We start from the raw sequence: 9,317 nt of genomic DNA on the forward strand, positions 1-9,317 counted from the left end.
TTTTACATGCTGAAGGAACCCTACTTCAGGATGACACCTGTACCCCAATGTTCATAGCAGCATTATTTACAATAGCCAAGACATGGAAACAGCCTAAATGTCCATCAACAGGTGACTGGATAAAGAAGATGTGGTATATTTATACAATGGAATACTACTCAGCCATAAAAACTGACAACATAATGCCATTTGCAGCAACATGGATGCTCCTGGAGAATGTCATTCTAAGTGAAGTAAGCCTGAAAGAGAAAGAAAAATACCATATGAGATCGCTCATATGTGGAATCTAAAACAAACAAACAAACAAACAAAAACAAAGCATAAATACAGAACAGAAATAGACTCATAGATATAGAATACAGACTTGTGGTTACCAAGGGGGTGGGGGGTAGGAAGAGATAGACTGGGATTTCAAAACTGTAGAATAGATAAACAAGATTATACTATATAGTACAGGGAAATATATTCAAGATCTTATGGTAGCTCACAGAGAAAGGAATGTGACAAGGAATATTTGTATGTTCATGTATAATTGAAAGATTGTGCTCTACACTGGAATTTGACACAACATTGTAAAATGATTATAAATCAATAAAAAATGTTAAAAAAAAAAAAGCACTGAGTACAGAATCTTTGACACAGCAGAAAATCAATAGATTTTTGACGAGGGAATGAATTAAATGGATGAATGGACATCACTAAAGAATATCTGGAATCTCTATGTTTAATTTCAGGAAATTTTAGTCTGAATAATCTGAAGTTCTAAAAATAATAAAAAGTATTTTCTTTTGCAAAGGAAAAATAAAAGAAGAATTGGCTCATCAATTGCTAGGGGAAAATGGTGAATGTTGAAGGGTGCCAATGTTTTTTAAAAGCTGGGCAAGTGAGACCTGTATTTATATTTATTTGTATCTGAATAAATATACTCTTGTATGATACAAAAGAAACTATAAAGTGATTTCAAATTTCGGGGAGCAACTGAGCAGACAGGAGATGAGGTGAGGAGACTTTTCACTGTATACTTTGTATATTTTAATTTATAACCAGGTGATTCATTGTTTATTCAAAGTTAAATTAAAACTAAATAAATAAAATAATAACTAAGTAAAGTGGTTTTGTTGTAGAGAAAATTCACCTACAACATGAAATAAAGAACCTACTTTCCTAATGTAATATGCATGCAGTGCTAGCACCATGCTCTGGTTTAGAAAGTGCAATAGCTCAAATAATTTATATAGAAATGAAGATGATGTACTCTAGAAAATTCTGTTAGAGGCGTCAATAAATGGAACAAACAGCCCTGGTGATGATAATGACATTAATGTTGAGGCTAAATGCAAAGTGTTCAAATAAAATTGTTTCATATAATAAATAAAGGATAAAAGAGAACTCAAAATTCTCCATCTACTAATTAGTGTTTTTCTTTCCAGTAAAAAAAAAAAAAAAAAAAAAGCATTTTCTTAAAACCTTATTGAAATTTACACTTTCAGATAGATGAACTTTGTTGTATGTAAATATATATCAATAAAGCTGATTTTAAAAACTTGTAAAATGTTAGATTGAAAGGGATCTTAGAGATTTTTGTCTAGTCATTCCCAATCTTCTTATCCAAGGACTCCTTTATTTTGTTTTCAATCATAGACTCCCATAACTTAAAAGATCTGATGACCTAAATGAAATCATATAAACCAAGGTAATGGATAATGCTAAAAAACAACAAAATTAAGTAGGTTTATAGATTTAAAAAAAAGGTCTTAATCTCTGCTAGCTTAAAACTTAAAAGTCAGGTCTTTTGACACATAATCTACTTAGATACTAATTTATAATTAGCTAAAATAACACTCCTATTAGCTGAGGGAAGCAGCTTGGTATTTGACTTATAACATCTTAACTAGTAAACTTACAGTATCTTTTTTTTTTTTTTGAGGTAAAGAAGAGATTTTTATTAGCTTTTCATTTCAAGGTATCTATGTGGATTGTATACTAACAACAAAAGTTGAAGGAAGAATGACACTCATATTAGGAATAATAGTCACTGTGCAGTAATTAAAGACAACATGTATCACAAATAAGCATAGAGTAGTAACTACTAAACAAGTACCTTAGGTCAGACAGATTCCATCGTTTCTTTCTCTGAGCAATTCCCTTCTGCCATGAACCACAGAGAGGGACTTAAAAGAAAAATAGATAATTGAGACGTTGGGTGCTCTCTAGTCAGATTTATTCCTAAAAATATATCCCTAAAGAGAAGGATTAAATTGTGCTGAGGACCTTAAAGAATACTGTCCGGCATCTTTCTATACCTTTCCTGTCTTCATTATCCTCAGAGGTGTCTTGAGCCGAATCAGATTTTGCCATGATAGCAATCATAAGAATCAGTTATATTTATGAATACAGTCTTTTCTCTCTCCTATTGTCGTGGAAAAAGAAAAAACACAAATCTTAAAGAAGCAAGCAAGTCAAGGAAGCCTGAAAAAGAAAGCTAGATTTGCCTACATTTTAGAAGGAATGCAGGTCTTGTGAATCTTATTTTCCAGCTTTGATCTGGTTGTCCACTGGTATGGGCTTGCCCAAGTGAAGGCCCACAGAAAAGCCTAATTTCTTATTTTTTTGCTCATCCTGAATCTCCTTTTTCATTAAGAATCCTGCCTGGAAGTTTAGGTCAAAGAGGCTACTTGTAGCAAAATACAGCGGCGTCTCATCCCAAATATTCTCCAGGCGTTTCTTCCATCCTTCCAGGATCTGAATTCTGGCATCCTGGGGAGTGTGGCCAATGCTATTATCTCAGGTGAGGTTCCAAGACTTGGAAGCCACAGAAATGCAGAGTGCCACTCTGAATGGGCCAGAGAATAATATTCAAGTCCCCGTGGATACCGTGCAGAGAGTACATGGAGCCGCTGCCGCCAGTGGTGATGGAAAGCACTGCCTTCTTATTCCGGAAAGGTCCCTTGTCATACATGGCAGCATACGTGTAAGCAAACTTCCCTATGAGCATGCGTTCAAACCAGCCTTTCAGGATGGCAGGGACCCCAAACCACTGCAATGGGAACTGAAAAATGACCAGGTCTGCCGCTTCCAGCTTCTTTTGTTCAATCACAGTATCTGGGCTCAGGCTGCCTTCTTTATAAGCTAGAACAGTACTGAACGTTCCCAGGGTCCTTCAGTTTACCTGTGATGTCCTTTCTGGAGATGACAGGATTGAAGTTCATGGCGTACAGATCCGACACAATGACCTCCCATCCTTTTCTCTTCAAAGCCTCTACAGAGGCCTCCATCATAGCATAGTTGAAGGACGTCCTCTCTGAGTGCGCTAGCATGATCAGTGCTTTTCTTACAGACATGGCTCTGGCGGTGTGCTGATTGGCTGAGCTCCTGGTTGCCGGGGGGACTCAAGCCGGGGATGGGTAGAGACAAGGTCTCCACTGCTGCACCGGTTGCAACCCGGGAGACTTCACAAGTCTATAGTATCTTAACTTGTATAAATCACAAATCCTATTCCTCTAGTGAAGAAGTACTTTCATTGTCAACACCCAATGGTATCACTAACACTATTACAGACACTCAAACTGGTCAGAAATTCATTCACTCATTCAATCACCCTATAACCGTCCATCCAATCACTCATGTATTGGGCATTTAGCGTGATGTAAGGCATTATCAGCTTTCTATCCACACTAAAGAATCTGTTTAACCCTTTTCATAGTTTAAGTAATTATCAGTAAATGACTGTCCAATAGGTAGATATCAGAAAGGAGCACTTAGCCACATTAAATGACTTCAAATTTCTAAATCTTAATGAATTACATTCTTGGACCCAGAAGAACTTGCTCAAGTGGTCTCTGAGTCAAGGAATCTCAGAGGATCAATGGACAACTGGAGAGGTGGCAGAACCCTGGAATGGAAAGGTAATCTCCTTATTTCAGAAAGAAGAAAAAGGGTAGATTTTAGAAAAACAGCTTGAGCCAAAGTTCTCTAACAGCAAGGAGGATCATAGTGCCTGCCACAGGTAACCATCTAAAGTCAATATTTTCATTCTGGACTTGGATGAAGGTTTAAAAAAGTCATGTTTAAATGGGACCTAATTAAACTTATAAACTTTTGCACAGCAAAGGAAACTATAAGCAAAACAAAAAGACAACCTAAGGGATGGGAGAAAATATTTGCAAATGATGCGACTGACAAGGGCTTAATTTCCAGAATATATAAACAGCTCATACAGCTTAACAACAACAACAACAACAACAACAACAACAACAACAACAACAACAACCAGACAACCCAATCCGAAAATGGGCAGAAGACCTAAACAAGCAATTCTCCAATGAAGACATACAAATGGCCAATAGGCACATGAAAAAATGCTCAGTATTGATAATTATCAGAGAAAAGTAAATCAGTCAGAATGGCCATCATCAAAACACCCACAAAAGATAACTGCTGGGGAGGATGTGGAGAACAGGGAACCCTCTTACACTGCTGGTGGGAATGTAATTTGGTGTAGCCATTATGGAAAATAGTACGGAGATTCCTCAAAAAACTAAAAATAGACTTACCATATGATCCAGCACTCCTACTCCTGGGCATATATCTGGAGGGAACTCTACTAATGGTCTTTTTATATGGCAGACACACCATGCTAGGTGTTTGTGGCATATTTCTTTTTTATCTTTATTTTTGCATGCCTTATCTAATTCATTATTTATAACAATACAGTGAGCAACTGTTATTAACCCAACCCTTTTTTGGGGGGTGGATAATTTGGTTTCTTTTATTTTATTTTAATGGCGGTTCTGGGGATTGAACCCAGGACTTCATGCAAGGTAAGCATGTACACTATCACTTGAGCTACACTATTCCCCTGGAGTGAACTCTAATTCAAAAAGATACATGCAACCCAATGTTCATAGCAGCACTATATGCAATAGCCAAGACATGGAAACAACCTCAATATCCATCGACAGATGACTGGATAAAGAAGCTGTGTATATTTATACAATGGAATACTACTCGGCCATAAAAAAAGAATAAAATAATGCCATTTGCAGCAATATGGGTAGACCTGGAGACTGTCATTCTAAGTGAAGTAAGCCAGAAAGAGAAAGAATAATATCATATGATATCACTTGTATGTGGAATCTAAAAGAAAAAAAAAGACATAATGGAACTTATTTACAAAACAGAAACAGACTAATAGACGTAGAAAACAAACTTACGGTTACCAGGGGGTAGAGGGGGTGGGAAGGGATAAACTGGGAGTTTAAAATTTACAGATACCAACTACTATATATAAAATAGATAAATAACAAGTTTCTACTGTATAGCACAAGGAACTATATTCAATATCTTGTAGTAACCTATAACGAAAAAGCATATGAAAAGGAATATATGTATGTATATGTATGACTGAAACATTATGCTGTACACTGGAAATTGACACAAACCTACTGAATTGGAAGCTACTTTAACAAAATCTCCAAATTTTAAAAATGCTTTTTTTTAGAACTCCTGGAACCTTAACTATATTTTCTTCAATACCTTTGGAAAACACTTAACTATTTTTATCTTTCACTATTCCAATTGGAGGCACTACCTCCCCTCCATTCTCTGTGGATCTGATGGAGCTGCTAATCACAGTATCTTACCTTCCCTCCCCATCACACCACCCACGGCAGGCCTGTAAGCCAGGCTAAGCTGATCACAGGACTAGAGCCCCTGGACACGGTGACTGGTCCAACTGGAGAGTTTGGTAAGTAATCCATTCAGAACAATCAATATTCATGAAATTTTCCAAACTAGAGGCCAAGGGACAGTTTTTTCTCTCCCTTTGGAGCCAGAACTATAGAGCAATGACACCTGCATTGCCAGAGGCCGTATTTCTGCCATGGGGACGAATGCCACATACAACAGAAAAGAAAGAAACTAAGCAGAAAAGAGAGACAGATAAGGAAAGAGAATCAAGAAAGCATTGTCTGAGACCCTAGACCCAGGTATGCCCAAAGGCAGGTGTTCCTTGGATGTTCCTCAGTCATGTGAACAGATAATAGTCTCTTTCACTTCAACTAGTTTGAATTAGGCTCCTTCCACTTGCTCCCAGGCTTCTTGACTAAGGCACAGTTCATATATTTGAAGACTGCTGTAATATTTTCTCTTCTTTTTTGCTAGTCTAATCAGCTTGTTTTTCTTAATCTTTTTTTCTCCATGGATTTTCTAAGTTGACAACCATTTGGGGGTTTTGGAGGGCCACTATCAGATCTCCAAACTCTGAGCTGTTTTTCTGAGAGTTTATTTATTCTACCATCCCTTGGGGACCCCATCTCTTAAGAACCCTTTAAAGAGCAACTCTTTCTTATCAAAACTGCTGTGTGTGGTTTTTTCCCTCCTGACTGGGGATGTTTCTGAATATTTTTCAACTCTTATATATGAATACTCAGTTGAGAGGACAATAGATTGGCCTATTTATGAGTAGATTCTGAGAACACTTAATGGAAGCTCCATGTATTAATTCTACAAGAAGAGCCACTGGACGCATTGCAATAATGATGAAGGATCTAAATGGTTACAGTGCTTTACTTTAGAAAACACTGAGTGCATCACGACCATTTTAAGAGATTGCTTCAGCTCCAATCATTTGGTAAAGTGAAAGCAAAGGAGGAGAAACATTTGCCTTAGAGAACCAATTCTAACTAGTTGAAGGGCAAATGTGAACCATCACATTTATCCACTTATCCTTGGAATCTAGAGACAATAAATGTGTGGGCATTATAACATGGTGAAGCTCTTTTTTTCATTTGGTTTAGAAATAACCACTTCTCTGTATGCACTGGAGTTAGGCTAATGTTAGGGGAAAGACCCCTTCAGAATACTTCTAAACCATACCTGTATGGTAAGGTCATGGGAAGGCCCACAGTTCTACTGCATTTGACATGATGGATTTATGTAAACTGGTTAGCATCACTCTATTTCATGGTCATATAAGCACCTTTAACCATATCTCACAATTATGTCTTACTTACTATAAACAAATAAAGTAAACAGTGCTAGTCCAGGTCAAGCCAATAATCCATCTACCTCAGTAGTTTTCTTTATCTTTTTTTGTAACTATATGTGGGGAAAAGGCTAGGAAGTCCTACTCTACAGTTTCCTACTTTCTAGGGAAAAAAGAACTTGATAATATCAAAATGTCAACCACACATACACTCACAAGAAAAAGCAATAGCAATTCTACAAATATTTTCATTCATACACTAATAGTAGCAGTTTAAAACCACAACCAACTTGAGACAACACTAATGGTATGCTGTGATAAGAAAACATCCTTCTGAAAAATTGGAAGAAATCCAACTATGAGTGTATATATGAAGTAGGAGCTTTGCAGAATCTTGTCCGGGCTTCTTACTAAGCTATAATGCCTTATACACATGAGCTGTCCAATACAATAGCTAGTAGCCATGTGGCTATTGAGTACTTGAAATATAAATTTTGCTTGAGATGTGCTGTAAGTTTAAAATGCACACTGGATTTTGAAGACTTAAGTACTAAGGAAAGAATTAAAATAGATCATTAATAATTATACTAAATACCTATTGAAATGATATTTTGGATTTATTGTGTTAAATGAAAGATTTTACCAAAATTAATTTTACCTGTTTCTCATTACTTTTTAAAATGTGATTCCTAGAAAAATTTTCATTACATACGTGGTTTACATCATATTTCTATTGAACAGAACTGTTCTATATGATATTCAGTGATTAGAGGCATAGTCTGGAGTCAGTATGAAACCCAGTCTGTGATATTAGGAAAATTACTAATTTGAAGGGGGTAGGTCTGTTTCATCTTCTGTAAAATAGAGTTAATAATAGCACCAGCCTTATGTAATCATAAAGATTAAAAGAGTGTTTATATGTAAAGTACATAGAACAGGCCCCAGCACATAATCAGTCTATACATGTAAACTATATATATGTGTGTATTTGTGTATATATTATATATATATTATATATATGTGTATGTATGTGTGTGTGTGTATATATATATATATGTATTCTGGGTGATATACTGCTTTTTATTTATGGACTCCCCCAAATTTTATTATTTCACTTAGTTTTAGTGACTCAGTTAATGGGTGTATCAGTCTGCTCATGCTTCCATAACAAAATACCACAGATTGGGTGCCTTAAACAACAGAATTTTATTTTCTCACAATTCTATGGGCTGGAAGTCCAAGATCAAGGTTCTAGCAGGTTGGTGTCTGGTGAGGTCTCTCTCCTCAGCTTGCAGACAGTGCTTTCTTGATGTGTCCTCACAGGGTAGTCTGGTGTCTCTCTCTCTTCTTATAAGGATACCAGTCCTATCGGATTAGGGCCCTACCCTTATCACCTCATTTAATCTTAATTATCTCACCTTTATGACCTCATTTAACCTTAATTACCTCCTTGAAGGCCCTATCTCCAAATACAGTAACATTGGGGGGTAGGGTTTTAATACATGAATTTGGAGGTGGGGACACAACTCATCTATAACAGTGGATTATGTGTAAATAGTCCCTTAGACACATATAAAACTGAAAGCCAATGAACTCATAATTTTGGATCCATTCACAGTCCACCAAGAGGAGCAGGTGGCTACTGATCACTAAAAAATACTCATCTTAGGCAACAGGTCCATCCATGGCAAAAAAGGTATTTGGCAGAAGGGCATGATGGTTCTCCGCCAACATTAACTTCAAAATACTTCTGTGTGTTTCTAAAGTGGCCCAATTTTTATAACTTGGTATGAACTGAATACCCCTGAATTTAATACAGCTTAGTCCATATTACCTCTTGGAGTACTGAGTTTTAAAACTGCCTGTTAAAGACTATACTTTCAGGAATCACTTCTACAGTTTGTTACTAGAGAAGTTTCTGGATAAAGAAGTTGTGTTGTGTGTATATATACAATGGAATACTACTCAGCCATAAAAAAGAACAAAATAATGCCATTTGTAGCAACATGGATGGACCTGGAGATCGTCATACTAAGTGAAGCAAGCCAGAAAGAGAAAGAAAAATACCATATGAGATCACTTATATGTGGAATCTAAAAAAATGACACAAATGAACAGATTTGCAGAGCAGACACAGACTCACAGACATAGAAAATGAACTTATGATTACCATGGAGAAAGGATGTGGGAAGAGAGAAACAAGAAGTTCAAGATTTGCAGGTGCTAACTACTAAATATAAAATAGATAAACAACAACTTTCTACTGCATAGCATAGGGAACTATATTCAATATCTTGCAGTAACTATAATGAAAAGGAATATGTGCTTGTAC

General features: G+C 36.4%; 2 pseudogenes; one reads left to right on the top strand and one right to left on the bottom strand.

The window, feature by feature from the left end:
* Nucleotides 1–2,526: 2,526 nt before the first annotated feature.
* On the bottom strand, nucleotides 2,527–3,379 carry LOC102517792 (annotated as a pseudogene).
* Nucleotides 3,380–8,853: 5,474 nt separating this feature from the next.
* Nucleotides 8,854–8,923, top strand: LOC116664607 (annotated as a pseudogene).
* Nucleotides 8,924–9,317: the final 394 nt, after the last annotated feature.

Source organism: Camelus ferus, chromosome 6 (genome assembly GCF_009834535.1).
Source record: "Camelus ferus isolate YT-003-E chromosome 6, BCGSAC_Cfer_1.0, whole genome shotgun sequence".
NCBI lineage: Eukaryota > Metazoa > Chordata > Mammalia > Artiodactyla > Camelidae > Camelus > Camelus ferus.